The following is a 22,531-nucleotide window of genomic DNA, read 5'->3' as shown; positions in this document are numbered from 1 at the left end:
GTATCGATCGCGTTGTCAAACATAAGCAAGCGATAAGGTTTTTTTTGATAACTATAAGAGGGGATTAGAGGAATGTCCGCAGATTCAAATCCCAAGGGCACACACTTCTGACTTCTAAAATTATGTGTGTATTCTTTGTGGATTATCGCTTGCTTTAACGGTGAAGGAAAATATCGTAAGGAAAGCTTACTACTAGGCCAGTGTGGTAGACTAAGGGCTTCTCAGTAGTAGAGGAGGACCTGTTATATTACTACAAGGCTGATTTTATCATTTCGTGTAATATGAACATATATAGTACTTACATTACTAATGTAACATATTAAAATAACTTATGTGTAGTTCTACCTGCTTCTTTTACATCTTATCATACTTTTTATTAGTAACATAAATACGAAATCTTGCAAAAATGTGTGGATGTTTGTTAGAAACAAACTCAGAAACAGCTAAACGATTTTAGATAAAATTCCGCACATATATAAACCATGTCCTGGACAAACACTTAGGTATTTTTTTATATATATATAATTTCCTTCCATGGGGAATAATATAATTATTTAATCTGATTTTTAAACAGATGGCGTTAGTGTCATATAGATGACGCTAGGAATCACTAAAACGTCTAAGGGTTTTTGGCACTGGCAAGGCTCTTCACGTATGCGAACTGAGAGTAAAACAGAGAGCAAAATAAAACATTATAAACTCCCAGAAAATCATCGTGTCCTACCTTACAGTTGACACAAAAATAGTTGAATGTTTTCTCAGCGCGGTTACTGAAATAGTTGAACCAGTATAATAATTTATTCATGAGCCCACTTCTCGTCTGAATGAATCGCTCTGTGGGCGAGACTCGTACGAATTTGTTAATAGAAGCATGTTTTCCTTCATACACGTGAATTTCAATGAATTGTTAAATCCTACTTTAACATTTATAACTAGTTTTTTCTTTAGTCACATTTATAGATTTTCAGTTAGTCATAATAAAAACAGCTAAACCTTTACCTATGCTATTTTCTTAATAAAAATAGCATTGAAATCGGTTTAGCAGTTTATAATTAATATTATAAGCGAAATTACAATAAACATGTACGATAACAAATTAAGAAGTATGGAAAAGATTAATGCAATTTATAAAATTCGATAATGGCAGACAGTTATAGAGATATTTAACTCCGTAGTAATCATAACTTAAAAATAAACTACCTACATATTATTCTTCACAGCATAACAAGAGCTATACCTGTACTGCCGTGTGTACCTATTTATTACTTTCAGCTATCTGGTCCACAGACAATTTCCAAATAAACATTTTTTCTTTCTTTCTTTCAAATATCAAACTGGATATAATTAATTAATTAATTAATATTATATAAAAATAAGTACCTAATGATTTCTTATGTTTACGCGAATGTTAGACATTGAAATAAAAACTAAAAACTATTTAAACGGATTTTATCGCGGTTTTTTATATTATTATTTTCTCCCGACGTTTCGAAGACTTTGCAGCCTTCATGGTCACGGGGGGGACTGAGATGTTGTTCATCCGTAAAGTCAAAGTTACAATATCTACCTACATTTTTTAAATATACAACTTTTTAAAATTTTATATGTTGACGGTCCGATCTACGCAGAATGAGCTCACAGTGTCTTGAGGTCTGGCAGCCGGTCTTTTGGGATCCGATTTAATTAAATGTAGAACAGGATCCCAGGCTTGTGCAAGCTTCCAACCATCTTTCCTATTGAAATTTGGGTGTTTTTTAATTTTAATAGCCTCGCGAATCATCCTAGGCAGGAATCGGTGTTCTTTGGCAAGGATTTGTGGCTTGTCTAATCGCAAATAATGATTGGAGCCTCCTTCAGAATGTTCAGCGACTGCAGACTTCGTAGAGCGTCGGTGTTTCACGTCAGCTATATGTTCTTTTACGCGGGTCCCTATATTTCTTTTTGTTTGTCCTATATATATGGTTTTATCCAAAGGCTTAAATTTTGCTGTTACACCACGAAGGATGCCGTATGAAGACATTATTTGCAATGTTGAGAACAGTCTTTTCATGAATAATATAAAAAAGGAAGATTCGGAGGCAATACGCCAAGACATTTCGTCAATTTTGCGTCAAAAGAAAATGCCGAAACCAAATCTTCCAAAACATCAATATATCGCTTTGAAGAACTTGCGATCAAGGAAAGACCTTACCATTCTCCGTGCAGATAAAGGGAATGCGACAGTAGTAATGGATACGTCAGACTACAATCATAAAATGGAACAACTTTTATCGGATGGAAGCACGTATAGAATAGTCAAATCAGACCCGACTAACAAGATATTGAAGGCTACTAGCACTTTAATAAAAAATTACTCCGATAACTTAAATCTCGACGTAAACTTACTCGTTCCTTCGTGTGCAAAACCGCCTAAACTGTATGGACTGCCGAAGATACACAAGTTAAATGCTCCACTACGTCCCATTGTGAGTCAGATCGACACACCAACCTACAGATTGGCTCAGCACGTAGCAAAAGTGCTTTCAACCCTCAGAGGAAACACTAGAGCATCTGTGAAGGATTCATACCAATTTGTCAGCGACATTAAACACCTACAGTTAGCTGACAATGAAACAATGGTCAGTTTTGATGTCCAGTCTCTCTTCACGAGCTTACCATTACAAGATTGCATCAAAATTGTGTCTAAGAAGTTAGTAGATAATAACATACCTGTGGAATATGCAGAACTACTCCAACACTGCCTTACATCTGGCTATATGTTGTGGAATGATCAGTTCTATGTACAAGTAGAGGGTGTAGCGATAGGCTCCCCTGTATCTCCGGTAGTCGCCGATATATTCATGGAGGACTTCGAGGAGACAGCCCTGACAACATCACCGGTCTCTCCAAGGTTTTACAAACGGTACGTAGATGATACTTTCACAATTTTACCATCGGACAAAGTATCTGCATTTTTAAATCACCTTAACTCCATCAATAATAAAATCCAATTCACTATGGAGTTAGAACACAACAAATCTCTTGCTTTCTTGGATGTTTTAGTCATTCGTAATCCTGATCAGACCTTAAGTCATACTGTGTATCGGAAACAGACCCATACTGATAAATATCTGAACGGTGAATCTCACCACCATCCAAAACAGTTAGCTACCGTGGGCAAATCATTGTTTCAGAGAGCACGAGGAATCTGTGACGAGAAACACCTGGCCGCTGAGCTACAACATGTCAAGCAAGTACTGCGAGACAACAAGCTCCAAATTCCACGCCGCCGTCACAGAGACCGAGTGAAACCAGCCACAGTTGAACGTGTTCCGGTTGTACTACCATATGTGAGAGGAGTCACCGACAAGATTGGCTACATCCTGAAGCGTGCTTCAATAAAAACCTATTTCAAGCCGCCTAAGAAGATTAGTCAATTTTTACCACCTGTCAAGTGCCATATACCTCTGCAAGAACCGGGTGTATACAAGATAGACTGCAACTGTGGCCTCTCTTATATAGGACAAACAAAAAGAAATATAGGGACCCGCGTAAAAGAACATATAGCTGACGTGAAACACCGACGCTCTACGAAGTCTGCAGTCGCTGAACATTCTGAAGGAGGCTCCAATCATTATTTGCGATTAGACAAGCCACAAATCCTTGCCAAAGAACACCGATTCCTGCCTAGGATGATTCGCGAGGCTATTGAAATTAAAAACACCCACATTTCAAGAGGGAAGATGGTTGGAAGCTTGCACAAGCCTGGGATCCTGTTCTACATTTAATTAAATCGGATCCCAAAAGACCGGCTGCCAGACCTCAAGACACTGTGAGCTCATTCTGCGTAGATCGGACCGTCAACAGATAAAATTTTAAAAAGTTGTATATTTAAAAATGTAGGTAGATATTGTAACTTTGACTTTACGGATGAACAACACCTCAGTCCCCCCCGTGACCATGAAGGCTGCAAAGTCTTCGAAACGTCGGGAGAAAATAATAATATAAAAAACCGCGATAAAATCCGTTTAAATAGTTTTTAGTTTTTATTTAAATAAGTACCTATATCCAAATTTAACAAATAAAAATATTTGTTATGAAAAACGACGATATTTAAAGTTGTCAACGCCTGTTTGTAATACATTTGTGACAAATCTCTTAACATTAAAACACGACTTTTGATTTGGCAAGATGGTTGAAACATTTGAGCAACGAAAATACGTTCATCCAAAATTCCTTTAGCATATAATTTTTTTTATTCATGGTTTTTTATAGTTTTTAGAGTAGTATAATTGAATTTTAATAATAATTACGCCATGTACCGTTAGCCACAAAAGTAGCTGAACAGATAAAAAAAACATATTTCCCATGGGAGTAAAATGCCAGGATATAAAGTCTATTTGTTAATCTAGGACATGATGTACCCGTATGCAAAATTTCATTCAAATCCATTTAGCTGTTCCTGAGTTTACTTCTTAAACATCTTGACACACAAACTTCCAAAGATTTTTCTAACCTTTACATTTATAATATTAGTAAGAATGAGAATTACAAGATTAAAGTACATATTATATTAATAAATGCTTTCTAAATATAAATTACCTTTCAATAATAATCTCAATGTATTTCAGTACAAAGAAAATATATCAGAGCTGGCGAATGCTTGAGAATATCTGATTTGCGTGCAAAAGCGTCGCAAATCGATCAAATCTTTCGTATTTGTAAAGTAAACACATCACTCATCGCGAAATTTTATTGCATATTGAGAATAAATATATTTTTATAATTAATGAGATATAATCAAATGGAAATGCGTAAGTCGTTTATGGGAGAGCGCATACAAAATTTTTTGCGCGATATTTTTGATTCTAGATAAACAATCACCTCTAACCGAATGAGAGTAGGAAATGAAACATTTTATTGTATCTTTGTGATGACAAAGATCGAATTTACTAGTTACCTATAACTTTAAAATACGAATGTGTTAATTGTTATTGCTTGCTTTAGCTAAAAGTATAGTAAAAAATCTCTAATAAAAAGTAAAAACTTGTTTATAAATCTAAAAGCTTGTTCACGATCTCTGAATAAACGATAATCGTTGAATTTTATAGGTCGACTAAGTACAAAAGTCATGGTCTCAAATATAATAATCAATACGTTAACTGAATGATAACATTTACTTGAACATTGTAAAATAGACTCTAAGATATGAACCTCTGGATCAATATTACAAAGTTCTATGCTATATTTGATGTACAAATTGAATTATATATCACATAATTCTATGTGTTCCTCAGTAAAAATTTCCAATAATCTCTGAAGGTAAATAAAGGCGGAATCATGAGTCACTGTGATTTTTAATTGTTAACATGATTTTTATATCGTTTTTGAAACATACATAAAAATTCAACATAGAGCCCTGTAATAGTGAGTCAGCGAAATGTGGTTTGAATTTTGAAACAAAATAGTTACGGTTCGTTAACTATTTTGTGTCATAAGTCTGTCGTATTTTTTTTGGTATCAATCATATTTGAGAGGCGATAAGCTCTATATTGTAGTACCAAACATGGCAATCAAAATATTATATTCATCTGCCTACCCTTAAAAAGTCGTGATGTTATATAAATGTGTACATGTTGCCATAGTTGACAGTGTTCTCTTTCTTTCTATTTCTTTACGAGCACGGCTGAATATCCCACTGTATCTAATGGTAAGAGTAGAAAGGTCCATATAGAAAAGAAAGGTAGAATATATTTTTTATCCGTTCGGATAGCGACCACCGCACACAAGGCGTTAAAACCCGCCATAGTCGCCCACGTAAGTGTGTTGCGTCCCGGTATCAGCCTGTGTATAACAGACCGGCATAATTATGTCGACTGTCGAGGGGTAATCAACTCTCGTTAGTCGACATTCTTTTGAACCCTACTCCATTTACCATCAGGAGCAGTAGGATCATTTTGTCATGCACGGATAAAAACACATAGTACCACCAGCAATCGTCTGCGCGGCGCCTAATGTGCGAAGTCATTAAGATGGAATTCTATTTTCGATTTCCACTCATTGGCAGCGATGATTGGATGTGTCACCTTAGTTATTTTGATAGATATTCTATTATTGGAACCGTATTCTGGTGTAATGAATGAGCAATATTTCTATCTTAATTACGGGATTATGTGAACGCTCGGGCAAATAAAAAAATGTAAACGGTTATTGTCCGTGGCTAATGACTATCCACAACGTGTTTTAAAGGATCTGTCCAAAAATGGGTTTTGTATTCGTCATAAATTCCAATGCATGTATATTTGAATATAAATCTTAAAAACGAGCTTATTGAAATTAATAATGTAATTTTAAAGACCACAGTTTTTGAAATTTTTAAAATTTTACTTTTACTTAAACCAATATCACGTTCAAAATGACCTCTTTGGAAATATAAATGTTGCTTTGAAACGCATACCCAAGAAAATAAAGTTGTCATAAATCTAGTTTATTCTCTGAGAATACCTGTGAATGTATATTTTCTCGTTGATTACAATTTGTTCGAAATTAAGAACCAGCGCCCATTAAAAAGCGGACATGTCCTTCATTCCTTCTATTACATTTTGTGATATTAACATAAATCTAGACTATTTCATTTCCTGCCTACCCCTAAAAAGACAATTTAAGATGCAACGCTCCATAAGTTTTAATTTCATTCCACTCAAGCAACATCGATAATTCAATACAATAACTTAGTTTAAGAAATCGATGTTCCGATAGAGCTCAGCCAAAGTCCTCCAATTAACATTTTAAACCGACCATTTCGGGTAAAACTTAACGGCAACAGTTTGAGAAGGTCTTGAATTATTTAAACTTCATTAAGCTGGTACAGACGTAATTTGGTCGAGTTATAGCTCTGATAACCATAGCTAAATACAGCGGAGCTCATTCGCCGACTTGTTTTGCGGTCTTTGGTTTAAGTTTTGGCTTACTAATGCCTCATTTACACGTGTAGTTCGTATGACAGAGAATTTTATAGGGTTTATATAAGTATCTAGTATTACAGAGGCGAGAATGTAGAAAAAAATCTCGTTTTAGTTATTGCTTTCATTTGTTTTAATTATGTACCTGATATGGCGATAGGCTCGCACCCTATCACATCATGGGACGGAACACACTTGGCGAAATGTGGGTGCCTTGATTACGCGTCTGCATATCCTTTCGGGGATAAATGCGTGATTTGTTTCTGTGTTATAATTATGAAGTGTAAATAAAAAATAAATAAATCAGTCTTGCAATAGAGAATTTTCGATATTGTTGTCTGTATGGTACTCATCTTTTGACATAATAGACACTTTAAAGCCACGATTCTTTAAATAATTAAATTGTCCTCACTTTCCTGCCGTACTTTTCCAAATTCCAAAGGAATTCAGAGAAATAAACACGAAGTCCCAAAACGTCCCTTATTAATTATCCCTGGATTAATTCGTAGCAATTTTCATCACACAAAGCCAAGAAATTAATAGTACTTAGCCGCGGACCACTGTGTTTGCAGCGCTATAATTACTAAGCAAACTTAGGAAAATTCGCATTTTAACTGAATAGTATGGACGAATTTGAGTGAAAATATTTCATGTTCAAATACAAAAAAGAAAGACAATTTTATTAATTATCTTTTCACTAATCTTACTAATATTATAAATGCGAAAGTTTGTGAGGATGGATGTGTTTGTTCCTCTTTCACGAAAAAACTACTGAACGAATGTGGATGAAACTTTACAGTAATATTGGTTATACATCAAAATAACACAAAGACTACAATTTATAATGATTGTATGTAATTTGGTAATAATTGGAAAAATTTAAACATCTCACATGTAACAGAAATAAAAAAAACATTTTCCTCTACATTTTGTAACAAGTAATGGCAGGGTATAATTTTGAATTCCGGGTCAGCGGCAAATATTTAATGAGTAAGGCAAGATTTAAATTATTTTGTTTATACATTCATTAAAATAGACACCCTTTCGCTACAGACGTAATATACAAAGAAATTGATTGTTTCTGCCATTGCATACATAATAAAATACTTTTAATCATCGATATATATGTACTACGCTTTTAATTGAATACTTGTTGGAAAACATTTCAATAGCTGAATCAAATGAATTTATTGATACCGCAGCAAATATTCGTATTAAAAAAATAATTAACAGTACACGTCGACTTCACGTCAACACAACAAGCGTGGTCAGAATAGGGTTGTCAAATCATCAAAAAAAATACGAAAACCAAAAATAAATAATAACATAATATTCTGTACAATAGTTATTTTATTAAGTGATTAAAAATATGATTGGCGTAAACTACAAGTTGCAATCAAAGTTGTTTATTATTAAAAAATAATAAAAATGTAATAATATCGGGCCTTTTAGTAAGTATGTTCCAATGCTGGGCACGGGCCTCCTATACCATTAAGAGATATTAGGCCTTAATCTGCACTAGACCAGCATAGTACGGATTGGCAGACTTCACATACCCCCAATATTCTTATAGAGAACATCTTAGCTATACAGGGTTCGTCACGAGGTTTTCCTTTACCGTTAATGGAAGCGATAATTCACAAAGAATACACATATAACTTGAGAAAAGTCAGAGAGACGTGCCTTTTGGTTTTGAAAATGCATATATACGTATCGGCAGTCCGTTCCATGACCAAATAGACTATGGCCGCTTTTTTGCGTAAAAATTACTTTAATTCAATTAATTGATTAGTGGCAACCCTGATACGTGGAAAAACAGCCAAAACTGCAGTTGTTAACCTATTTTCCCGCAGCGTAACTCATATTTCGACAATAATAACTCACCGGGCCGGTCGGAATAAATTGCTGACGTCCAATGAGTGTTGCTTTCGATCTATAGAAACGAGTATACGAACTATCTTTGTTAGTGGCAGGATATATTTTATATCCGCCCGGATAGCGACCACCGTACACAAGGTGTTAAAACCCGCCATAGTTGCCCACAAAGTGTGTCACGTTCCGGGATCAGCCTTGTATATCCAGTTCCAATAAGCCGGCATAATTGTTAGTCGACATTCTATTGGACATCACTTCACTCACCATCAGGTGCAGTGGATAATTGCACACAACCCTAATCCGACACACACATCATGTTAATCGAGAAAGTTTCAATCCAGGAGCCTTATTCTCTATCCCGCACGTTATTTTAACAGTGCGTAACAAGAACGTTACACAACGCATCATGTTTAGGACTATAGAAATTTGGCTTACAGAATACCATTCCACGCACATTACTCGAAGATAACATGACACGGCCGCGTTACGCGTTTACACTAGCATACAGAATAAGGGCCCAGCATTATCAAACCATAAACAAATATTTACCAAACACGCCAACATTGGTCTCGGTTTAAGCATCCTGCCCCGTTACTCCATTGATCCATGGACCCATTGCAGTGTCGCGTTTATTTCTTATATTTCCTGTGTTTTGTACCCATTCGTAATTGTCTCGCCTTTCGAAAGGAGACCTCACTTTAACATTTCCTTGAATAATATTAGGTCTTTCTCAAGCTTCGGATAGTCAAACATTTTTAAAATTTCAAAGTTTAACTATTTAAACCTTCAAAGTGCCTTAATCTATTAAGATTAATCCAACTACGCATTTATGATTCCTGTGGTATGTAAATATTTATTTGGATTCATTTTTGCCTCTCTATTATAGAAAAAAGAGTGTTCCGTACACACATATTGATGCCTTTTATCCCCAAAAGGGAAGGCCAGACCAGAACACCTACTTTCCGTCATAAAAGATCCGTCCAATGTGCCAGAACCAGCCTATCCCGCTAAAATGCGCAAATTTGAGACTCCGGCCTGATATTAACTGGCAGGTCTCTCATATGTGAGAGTCCACCTGGGTATGTACCACCGCAATGTCTATTTCTGCCGCACAGTAGCAGTTTGTAGTCGCTGTTGTGTTCCGGTTTGAAGAACATTGTAGCCAGTGTAACTACTGGACATAATAAGACTTAACATCTCATGTCTCAGGATTGCGAACGCACTAGAATACCAAACATAATTCAAAGTAATTTAAAGTGTTGAATGGTGTTTCTACTGTTTATGGGCGGTCGAATCGCTTACCATCAGGCGAACGGCAAACTCATCTCGTTATTCAAAGCAATAATAAAGAAAAATTGTGCTAACGAAAGAATACTTTGCCCGACCCAAGACCGTACCTAAGACTTCAACACACTAGCCATACTACAAAACATACATCGTAGTACGTTCCAGTCGGGCAAAACGTCGGACAAATCGCTCTTTACCGGATAACTAAAGCCGATTAAAACGCTCGTCTGTTTTCGACCTTCATACCTTGGGTTATGCATTAAATCATTTTTGTATTAATATCGGATAGCACCTTTAATATAAGGCGCGTGGGTGGTAGATTCGATTACAGGGTGTACGCGCTTAAACCCTTAATTTCCCTCGTGAGTCGATTTACTGGGCATCGGCTGTAACTAAAAACAGAAAACTAATGTTTAAATATTTGAATCGTCGTGGCGCAGTCAGCTGTGAAGTGTCCGGTTTTGGGTTTGATTTTAAGCCGAAAAGGTTGATTAAAAAAATATTTTATAACATAATTTTTAAGAACTAAAATAGAATAGAAATTAAAATTGTTTTGTTGATTAGTTTACATCGTTATTCATAACTCCTGCTAATCATATTTGATGGTAGGATATATTTTATATCCGCCCGGGTAGCCACCGTACACAAGGTGTTAAAACCCGCCATAGTAGCCCAAGTAAGTGTGCCGCGTTCCGGGATCAGCCTGTGTATACCCAGACCCAACAGGCCAGCATAATTATGTAGACTGCCGAGGGATAATCATCTCTCGTCAGCCGACATTCTATTGGACCCCTCTCCACTTACCATCAGGTGCACTAAGGTCATTTTTCGGTGCACATATGAAAAAAGAGATAACAGTAACAAAAGTATTTTATATCACTTTACCCTACTTAAAAAAAAGAAAAAATAATAAACCGTTAACCACGAATATTTAAACATAAATCAAATCCAATAATGCACGAAATTAACAAATATACAGTTTAACTGAACCAATTCGGCCACAATAAATACATAATGTAAACTTATATCAACAATATAGTCCGTTTAAAATTACGTGTGAATCATACATACGTAGTCCGTACTACAAAATTTATGATATGTAATTTTTTTTTTTGATTCAATAAAGAAAGTGAATATTAATATAATAAATAAATAAAATAATAAAATAAAAAAGCCTTATATTTCCTAAAGATATGTTAAAATTTTTCACAAACTCCGTTTCTGTGTTTCTTTTTAGTTAGAAACCCCTCACAGCTAAAGGCCTCTTCCAAGAATATAGTATTAATATATGTATGTTGAAAATCCTAATTTATCCCAGTTTATTGCGACATTTTGGCCGCGACTCAAAGACACCTTGACAGAAAACAATATTTAAAAAATATCCACATAGTACATTCGATTGATAGACATCTTTATAAACATAAACGAGCGAAACTTATTCAACCGCTCACTAAAAACTACATAAAAGCGCTGAAAGCAGAAATTGATATTTTCTTACAGCGCTTTATACATACAACGCGTGCGTTTTACAGCTAAAGTCACTTTCAATTTTCGACGTAAAGCGCTTTATAGCTTACTTCGAGCGTGACGGGCATAAAACCTCCAGAGAGAAAGCCTCAACTTGTCTCCATCCACAGTGGAGTCGCGTGAGATTTGCCGATTTCCTCAAGCTTTGCTTATTCAAACCAGAACCTTATTTTTTCAGGGTAAAGCACAGATTTCTGTGCGGCGCAGAAGTAAAATTTCTTAATCTTTTCAATTTTTTTGCCTCGGACAGATGTTACCTTGATGTAAACGTGATGTATAAAGTTTTCGTTTTACTTTTTATAGCTTACGCAAATTAGACGGTGTAATGTTACTTTACGACTGACTTCTTGTCGAAATTAAAGAAATGTCAAGTTAATCTAATGCCAAATTGTTCGAAGCCCGTTGTAATTTGATCGGAACTTCTACAATCATTTGTATACTATAGTCCTTGTAGATAAGTTATTTTCAGTTATTTTCAGTGATTATGTGCGGCTTAGATATCAAGCGACTTCCTCGGTGGCGTAGTTATATTGCATGCCCGGTACAATAGCGCTCTGAGGTCCTGGTTTCGAATCCCGGGTTGGGTAAAGTGATATTTGGGTTTTTTCTGCTCAGTATCAACTGAGCAGAAAAAACCCAAATATCACTTTACGGGTGATGCCACGGGTGGTGCTGCAACGGGCTGATGCCCGGAGTCTGGAATTTGTGCCCGATATGGCGATAGGCTCGCCCCCTATCACATCATGGGACGGAACAAACTTGGCAAAAAGTGGGTGCCCTAGTTGCGCCACTGCATACACCTTCGGAGATAAATGCGTGATGTTATGTATGTATGTATGTAGATATTAAAGGGCATAGCAACTACTAAAATAACTGATCTTAAGGTTATAGCTTAAGGTCCATTTTTCATACATTTTGTTCTTTACTTGTCAATACTTGTTTAGTTACCCAGATTAAAGGTGAAACAAAATGTATGAAAATGGACCTTAAGCTATAACCTTAAGGAGATATAATAACAACTTCTAAAACAATTGATCTCGAGGCAATACGAAACATAACGTGTATTGAAAGCGATGCGGTAAGCTGGCATGGTGTATAAAATTAAGTGACCTTCCTTTCTTATTAACAAGAAGAATGTAAAACAAATCACCCAGTATTCATAACATAACTTTATAATAACAAAAAAAAACGCAATAGTTTTTTTTTCGGGCATAACAAAGTGACTTCATTGCGCCTGATGGTAAGTGGAGTGGGGTCCAATAAAGTGTCGACTGACGAGAGATGATTACCCCTCGACAGTCGAGACAATTATGCCGGCCTGTTGGAACCGGATATACACAGAATGATCCCGGAACGCGACATGTGGGCCATTATGGCGGGTTTTAACACCCTGTGTACCGTGGCCACTACCCAGGCGGATATAAAATATATCCTACTACCAGCAAATATGAATAGCAGCAATTATGAATAACAATGCAAACTTATCAAAAAAACAATTTTATAAATTACGTAAGCCTAGTTCGCAAGACGCAGATGTTTTTAATTGAGAATTTAACAGGTGCCCGCTTTCACGCATACCTAATTTATTCATTGTATCTTTAAAAATAAATAGGAACACACAAAAAATACTGTTGAACGTTCCACTGAATAATGTATGTATTGTACTGTCGAGAGCCTCAACACTAATGTGAAAACCGCGAAAAAATACATGAAATACATTCATCTCGCGAGAACAATATGAGTCCTTCAAACTTTCGCCTTTGATATATTTGACGATTTATTTGTTTTTATTTCGGCCAGTGTTCCGCGTAGTATGTCCTGATTCGTGCTATTGTTCTATTTTTAAACGTATAGATCAAACCGACATTGTCTGTTGATCCGAAGTTTAAATAACGTCACGCGTTGTCGAAAGCCAGCGTTGAAAATTATAATAGTTGGTTATATACGCATCGTAAAGCTTTATACACACCTAACGCATTTATCTCCGAAGGCGCTACTAGGGCACCCGCTTTTCACCAAGTGTGTTCCGTCCCATGATGTGATATGCGAGCCTATCGCCAAATCGAGCACAAATTCCAAACTCCAGGCTAAGCAGACTAACCCAAATATCACTTTGCACGACCCGGGATTCGAATCCAGGACTTCAGAGCGCTGCCGTACCGCGCAAGCAGTTCAACTACTACACCGAGGCAGGTAGGCTACCTACATAAAATATTATGTTCGCGATTTGTTACACTCATTTCTGCCCATATAACTGCCAAAATTCCAATTCTAAACAATTTATATTTCATCAAAAACAAAATGTTTTTCTGACTTGGAAATCCAACACAGAACCTCATTTCCCAACATAGCACTGCCACTTATGAAGTCACTCTCCGTACTGTTCTAAGTTACTTGTCGTAAAGTAAATCTAAACAGACCGCATTTCCCAGCCTACTCGATCACTATTCAACGGAAATCCCCAATAATCTATTCCAATAGTAATATTTCCAATTTGCAGGGGTTTTGCAGTAGACTTAATTGACTCCGTATTGAACAGCGCTTTCTATCATGGCAATATGAATTCCTTGAGTAAGAAAACTTTAAAGGTATTGAGTTATTTATGATTTTAGTTGAGGAAAGCAAAGTTGGATAAAAAGTGAGAAACTTTACTTATTACGTAGTTATTAAAGTGATATTTGTTTATTTATTTATTGCACTTTATACAAAACATGTAAAGGTGGACTTAATGTCAGAGGCATTCTCTACCAGTCAACCTAAGGTGGTGCAGAGATAGAACATGGTTGGTGCACGTCCATAAAATTGTACATGTATTTCCCCCTACCTGGCAGCCCGAGCTGGTTACTTGGGTTTGTACCTTGTTTTATTATAAATTTTATCCCTAATTTAAAATGTCCATAGTTATATAAGTAATATTAATAGTTGTTTAGAAATAATAATAATTATTCTTATGCTTTCTTTTGCCGTATCATAAGTGCAACTTTGTTCGCCTACGTGATAAATAAAGTATTTTATTATTTTTTTTTATTTTTTATTAAAGTGTACATATATTTTTGGATATTTTATTTTACAAATATTTGGGATATTAAGAAAATGATATATGACGTAAGCTTGTCTTATTTATACTAATATTATAAAGCTGAACAGGCTGAACACCCTAATCTCGGAAACTATTAAAACAATTCTGATTATTTTTCGCAAATACGAAGTTACCTGAATGCTATAGGCTACTTTTTATCCCGAAAAAACTCTATCCCAAGGGCGGAGTCGCAAACAAATCGGTTCTAAAAACTAAACCAAATTATTTCTGCAACATGATTGGCCATTTATATCGACTCCATTTGTAGATTGAAGGTTTCTGAAACGTCTAGAATACCAGAATCAAACCCAAGACCGCCATCACTTTTAAATGATCACGGTTAAATGACTCCACTGCACGTGATGGTAAGTGGAGGGGAGTCCAGATAGAGTGTCGACTGACCACTCGCTACTATACACAAATATACAAACCTGTTTCAAACTTATCTATACGTAGGCTGATCCCGAAACGCGACATATTTAAGTGGTCCACTATGACGGGTTTTACACTTGTTTACGGTAGTCGCTATCCAAGTAGATATCCTTATTCTTTTTGCGGAGGAATACGCGTTATCGCTGCCACTACTTATGAGTGGAGCGGTTATATTGGTTTCACTAGTCTTACAGTCCAATGTCAACAATCGAGAGTATAGCATCATATAAGCGAGCATTGGACTACCATCAGCACACAACTATCGCAAAACTAAAACTATTAGAGGAGTTATCATCTTTTATGCTTATGCGAATGTTAGACATTAACATAAAACAATTTTATGGATTTTATCGCGATTGCCAGACTTCAAGACGCTGTAAGCTCAATCTGCGCATATCGGACCACCAATAACTAAAATTTAAAAAAAATGTTAATTGTAAATTGTAGGTAGATATTGTAACTTTGTCTTTGCTGATGACCAACACCTCAGTCCACCCCATGACCATGAAGGCTGCAAAGTCTTCGAAACGTCGAGAGAAAATTATAACATAAAAGTATGATATAAAAGCCGCTATAAAATCTCTAAAACAGTTTTATTTTAGAGTTATCATCCCTCAATAGCAATGAAATATATTACATTCACAAAAACATTTAAATGGACTTTCATACCATTAAATTCAGTGTGAGATGATTTAATATCTACTCTGAGTTATGGTCATTGTGATCCGTTTTCAAATGGGACAATTCGATTGAAAATTTATTTCATAGTCCATTATGAAGTATCACAAGTCACATTTTCCATTTGCTAATAACAAGCATGTATCTAAGGTTAGGTTTCTTGTATACGAGGAATGTCTACGTACTACTGTAGTGTTTATTTCTACTGTCAAGCAACAGTGAAGGCACTGTTGTGTTCTGGTTTGATGGACAGTGTAGCCAGCGTAATTTCTGAACCTCTAAACCTAAACGTTTTTATATGTTTTTGGGTGAAGAGTGCAGTGGAATATCACGCAGTATTTTGTAATTTAAAGTTCTGTATGATGTTGCTACTGTTTATGTTCGGTCGTATCGCTTACCATCACGCGAGCGGAATGCCAGTCATTTAATTGTAATAGAAAAAGGTTTGTTCTAAACACGCCGACCGATAACATCATAAGCTTTCTTCATTTGACATTTATGTTTAGATGATATGTGATTGGATAACTTAAAGAGATATATTTTGTCTTTTCCGTATTCTCGCCTGCGTTACATAAAAGTTTAAGTATAAAATTTTAATTTTCTAAATCTATGGATTTACGATTTGCACTACCAGTCAATTTAAGGTGGTAGGATATATTTTATATTCGCCCGAATAGTTTCCACCGTGCACAACGTGTTCAAGTCCGCCATAGTGGTGCACGTAAATGTGTGTGTTCCGGGATTAGCCTGTCGACTGCCGGGCAGTAATCATCTGGCGTCAGTTGACGATCTATTGGACCACACTCCACCTACCATCAGGTCCAGTGGGGTCACTTAACTGTGCAAGTATAGAAAAAAAATAATACTATATTAACTCGATTTCCAAGCCATCTTTGTGACATACAAACGTATACTAGTACTAAACAACTTATTCTATCCCAATTGTCGCTACATACAAGGAGGTATACTAGCGCTGTACAAGGAGTGCTAGTTAGCTGTCTTGCTGGCATTCCGTTAAACTTCCTTTGCCCCAAAGCAAACGGGAATAATTACAAGATCTTATCCGCGTAACGTTTCCACGAGCAAGACACTGTTAACGTAATATTATCTACAACGTTTCGCCTCGCAAATTGCTCGCTTCTAAACAAATTGCGTAATTGTTGTAATTTAGCTTTATTGAGTTTCCTGGAGACTTTTGTTTTATTCGAGACGTAACGAGAGTATTCAACGTTTGTTTGGATGAAATATTTGAGATAGGTGTTACATGCGGCTTCGCTCTGTATTTCCTGAAAATCTGTATTTTTCTGGTAATTTGCATATATAATGTAGGATAGAAACTATATGTGTGGGGGAACAGATACCCCGGCTCTAAGCACAAAGTTCTGTGTGTATATCTCTTGGTTGTAACTACACATGGAAGCGTATGAGGACTCGCGAACATTTCCCGTCCTTCTCTCCTCCGCTCATTCTAAAAGTAGGTTCCTATCCTTCCTCTCCCAACTTTCCTTCAGGCCCCTGCAGCCGTGAAGCCGGGGGATTCCAGTGTAGAGTGCAGGGTTCAATACACAAAAAAAATCCTATCTGTGGGTCACATTTCTTCGAAATCCGAACGATTTCTACATTTATTATTATTCTGTCTGACATCGTTTGCCTGCCTCCAAAGGCAATAAAAAATTATTAGATAACATAATCACAAACTTATGAAATATTAATAAGATAGAATTAAAAATACTTGCAGTAACATTGGCTATTGAAATTGTACTTTCATCGGAAAAGTGGTTAAATAACATTGTGATACGATTAGCTCTGCTGTTAGAGTTTGTTCAAGGCTAGATATTCAAGTTCTAGATTAGTTCCAACTTTCTTGAGTGCGGTTAACGTTCAGGGCATCCACCTCTGTAACGGCTATTTGTTATAGGAAAAAGTACCTAATATAATTTTAGTAAGTACTATTTTTACGTATCTTCCATTTTTATATTTGAAGGGTACAGAAGCGCAACTAATGCATCCATTTTCCGCCGTATGTATTCCGTTCCATGATGTGATAAGGAGCGAGCCTACCGCCATATTGAACACAAATTCTAGATTCCGGACTGACATATAAAAAAAACCCAACATTACTGTTCCCGACCCGGGAATCAAACCTGGGATTTCAGCACGGCAGTTGCACCGTAATGCTAACTACACCACCAAAGCAGTTAATATATCAAAGTAGTAGAACATACTTCTAATCAGGTCTTGTGACAAAAAGTGGAAAGCCTTACACTTCTGCATATCTCTTTGGGAATAAAGTATATAGTCGGGATTCCCGCTAATAAAAATAAACCAAGACTCTACCATGTCTCTATCGCAGTATTGCTAATAAGAACGTTTTTATACGGTCGAGGCGGTCACGTAACACGAGGATGTGAGTTAAGTGGCAGGAAATAGGACCGGAAAGCTCCGGCTCGGCCTTATATACTGAAAACATAAGGAAATGTGGGAAGTCATTTATAAATGCTTTTTTATTATATGATCCTGCAACTGACAGTAAGTAGGGTGCAATGGATGTCATATTAATCGGTTGGTAAGAATTGACTTAAGCGAGTTTAAGTTTTATATATATTTGGAATCAGCAAAATTATGATAGTTTTTGAACCGAGGCTTAATTTTCCAAAAAGAAGTCGCTGGAGCCAACTGACTCTGCTAATCACGGCTGGCAACTGCCAGCAAAATGACAAAAAATATTATTAGCAGTTAGGAGGTTTTCTAATTATTACCTCTGCTCCCCCCCTACGGATCGAGCGTGAATGTACAAAGCGGTATAAAAATGTTTAGTCATTTTAATACCCTAATATATAATTTACATGCAAGTTAATACTTTCATCAAGTGCCTTGAAGAGCGAAAGCTGAAACTTTTGGTAAAAGATACGTCAAAATGAAAAGTTACTTTGTGATAACAAAGCCTATTTAATCTCCGGTACAAAGGATACTTATACCATAATGTTATAGCCCTCTTGTATATAATAATATCAGCCCTGTATTATATACTGACCCACTACTGAGCACGGGCCTCCTCTACTACTGAGAAAGATTAGGCCTTAGTCCACCACGCTGGCCTAGTGCGGATTGGTAGACTTCACACACCTTCGGAATTTCTATACAGAACTTCTCAGATGTGCAGGTTTCCTCACGATGTTTTCCTTCACCGTTACAGCGAACGATAAATTCACAAAGAATACACACATAATTTTCATACTTCTTGTATGAATTTTGTATATTTATATCTTATTAGACTGCGAATTCATTCTGCGTAGTTCGGGTCGTAAACAAATAAAAATATATACAATTTTAAAATGTAAGTAGATATAGTAAGTTTGACTTTTCGGACGCCAACACCTCAATTTGCCTCGTGACCATAAAGGAGAACAATAAAGAACGTTTCGAACACTGCATAGTCTTTGAAACGTCAAAAATGATTATAATATTAAAAAAAAGCGATAAAATCTGTAAACTAGTTTTATGTCATTTTCTAGCATTTATTAACGGTCGTCAAACATTCGCGTAAACATAAGAAATCATTAGACGAAATTAGTTTTTTTAATAACTGAATGTCGAGCAAGTCGGTTGCCAAAGACTGCCTTCATACAATACCAACACGACACAGAACTTTTGAAGTACAAAGAGATGCTTGATACTTCTGGGACGTAAACGGACTTCTGACTACATTGTCCTTCAAAGCGGAACATAATCGTGCATGTAATCAGCCAAATAAATTACTGAAAAATTACGAAACTTTATAGTGATTTGATAAACATATTAACGTAAATCAAAATATTCTTTTTTATTTAAAATAAAGTTAACCCTTTGAAACTTACTTTACTAAAAGAGAAACGATTATTAATAAGCACATAAAAGGATAAAGGAGATTTGAAATTTTGGATTCGCTCAATTATCTGTACATGCAAAAACCCGCCATTAGTAGTAACAACGAGTCATGTTCCGGGGTTAGTCGGTATACATCCAGTAGTATAGAATGGCATAGTACAGGTGAGTGTCGAGTCACAGCTCTTTTTTTTACTATATATGAATTCGTCAAAAAAAACGTTGTCACTCAACATACTCGTTTTTGATACCTATATTGGGAGTACTAGAGGCATTTTATTCTGGCAGAATAAAAATAAATAAAAAAATCTTTCAGCATCCCATTCCGTTTTTCGACGTAAGGTTAGTACAAATATAGTTTTTTTACTTATTATTACAGAAAAAATAAACTTACTAATCACAACCGGTCAAAGAGTCTAGTGATAGAGTAAAATTAAAACGCAAAGAAAAGCATCCTAATGATCAAAAAAAGATACTCTTCGCTTTACGTATTATTATAAAATGAGACCAGAATTGTGATTCAGCAAATACATACGTAGAAAAATAGGTCAGGCTCGATTTCGCAAATATCCGAGTATTTATTTAGACTCGATCCAATTAAAAAGCAGATGAGTCACAGTCTCACCGGACGAGCGTCGAGTATTTTTCAAACACGGCAGAGAGTAAACCCTATAATCATTATAGATACGATCCGTAGCGACGCGTTACGAGCGTAGCGCCGTAGAATAAACATGTGCTACGGTGTAGAGGCCTCGCGTACATCCATATTTATTTAATAAAACGTACGTGTTATTTGTTCCCTAATTTTACTTCCCCTTGTTTTGTTTATTTATTTTATATATTTTTCGTGAAATTCACGATTAATTTTCAAAACACGTGGACAAATGGATAATAATATTATAACTGCCTGTTTTAAAAATGGAATGAATATATTATGCAGTGAGTTAGGAATACGTAGTTTAAAATGACTTTGAGGGTAAACCCACGAATTTTATAGCAAAACGTAAAAATTAACAGTAGGGCAAGGAAAAATAAAGCCACATTATTAAAGAGCAAAATGATCCCTAAGCCCCATTTATTCAACATATTATAACAATAAGATGCCATAAAAAAATGTACTAAAATCCGACGAAAGGAAGTACAAAAAAAAGACGAGCCATTTAATTGTTTACCGATCTCTTTAACAAATCCAATACACACACAATAACACGTAAAACATCTCTAAATCTCAATAAAATCATACCGTTTAAATATAATCTCATATAAAATATACTGAAATAAAATATTATCGTAAAAATTGTGATAACAAAACTCTACATGTATGTAGGAAAGACATAAGCATATCAATGTTTTATCGCAAACAATTTGAACAAACAATAGCTACAACCAAAAACAATTGAACACAACTACCAGGTACAATAATCAAATCTCCACAACGAAGTACTATTATCAGCCGCTTTATCTACCTGAAATTGTCACTGAAACTGCACTCACCGTTCGGTAGAGTCCTACATTTCACACAACACACAAGCACTTAAATTAATTTATGTACACGTTCCCAATATCTGTACGTTAAATGCGACTTTCCATTAAATTTTCATTAATAATACCCGAAAAAACACGCCTGTGTCAAGTTTAAAATATCCCCCTGCACACGACACGGCCGCACGCCACGAGGCCGCGAGCGAAACTAGGAGCATTGAGAGCTCGGCGCTCGCAGTCTTCCAAACCCGAATTGAGCTGGAAGAGGACGGGTATATGTGCGAGCGGGATAGACGAAGGTGCAGAGGTGCGCAGGAAAGAATTAGATGTTTATTTGGGCTACGAGTAATGGGATAACAGAAGCTCGTACTTTCCGAGTTTCGAGTATTGAAGTCTCTTGAGATAATTACTGAAAGTTTATGTCCCCCTGGTAGTTTGCTCTGATAATTTAGATAGGTTATCGTTTCAAAGTTTGCCACGATCTGTTTATTTATTAGTTATTCGATTAATAGATGCGATCTTTTTATGTTGTGTTTTTTATTACCCTTTTTTTAACTTTTCTTTTTTTATTTAAAATCTTTTGTTGGTCTTTTTATACAAAAAAACACAACGTATCTAGTAGAATTAAAGACAAACATAGACGTCTAGATTTCGAACCCAAGGAACTTATAAATGTATTTAAAGTTTCATGTAAACAGATTTTCATATATTGTGACGATGAAAAAAACCTGCACAGAGAAAAAGTACTAAAGTAACGAATTTTAGCATTCTACAAAACAGCGGAGGGGACAAAATATGCATTAACCATTCTTATTATCAGAAGCATACAGCAATTAATTTATTTTACACGCATCTAACTATTCTTCAATATTACAATCGAACATGAATTGATTTACCTCTAATATCTTTCCCATTCCGTATTATCTATACCTCGTAAAATAAAGTCAATAAGAATATACTTCCTTTTCCTGACTTAACGTTATTAATTATTGTCCGAGTTGGTTTCGGATATCTGGAAATTAATCATGAGCATATTGGTATTATTAATGCTTTGGCTATCAAGAATTTAATTGTGAGAATACGGACTCTATTACACTTTTTTCTTTGCTTCGTATAGAGATGGGATTTATTTTAATTAAAATTATAATCAAAGCTATGTTTGTTTTTATTTTTTAAACTACGATAAAAATAATCTCGAGAATACATTAGTAAAATAAAATATATCATATAACCACTTCAACGTGATTCCATTTTAAATTCGGCCAACAATAAAATACTTATCGTCATCGCACTGTTATCCCTTAAATACCAAAGTCAAGTCCCCTTTAAAAGCCCACAACTCAAACAATAAGATCCTCACAATCCG

General features: G+C 35.7%; 1 protein-coding gene across 2 annotated transcripts in view; it reads right to left on the bottom strand.

Moving 5' to 3' along the window:
* LOC115441082 (spondin-2) overlaps positions 1 to 21,368 on the bottom strand; it is an 81,813-nt gene extending 60,445 nt beyond the window's left edge. The window contains exon 1 of one of the 2 annotated variants that reach the window (XM_037440423.1): positions 21,178 to 21,368. The gene's annotated coding sequence lies outside the window, so the exon portion shown is untranslated. Of the gene's footprint in view, positions 1 to 21,149 lie in introns of both variants that reach the window. The other variant, XM_037440424.1, reaches the window with a different exon arrangement.
* Between the last annotated feature and the right edge of the window lie 1,163 nt (positions 21,369 to 22,531).

This window comes from Manduca sexta, chromosome 19, assembly GCF_014839805.1.
Source record: "Manduca sexta isolate Smith_Timp_Sample1 chromosome 19, JHU_Msex_v1.0, whole genome shotgun sequence".
NCBI lineage: Eukaryota > Metazoa > Arthropoda > Insecta > Lepidoptera > Sphingidae > Manduca > Manduca sexta.
This window is presented reverse-complemented; position numbering and strand designations above follow the sequence as displayed.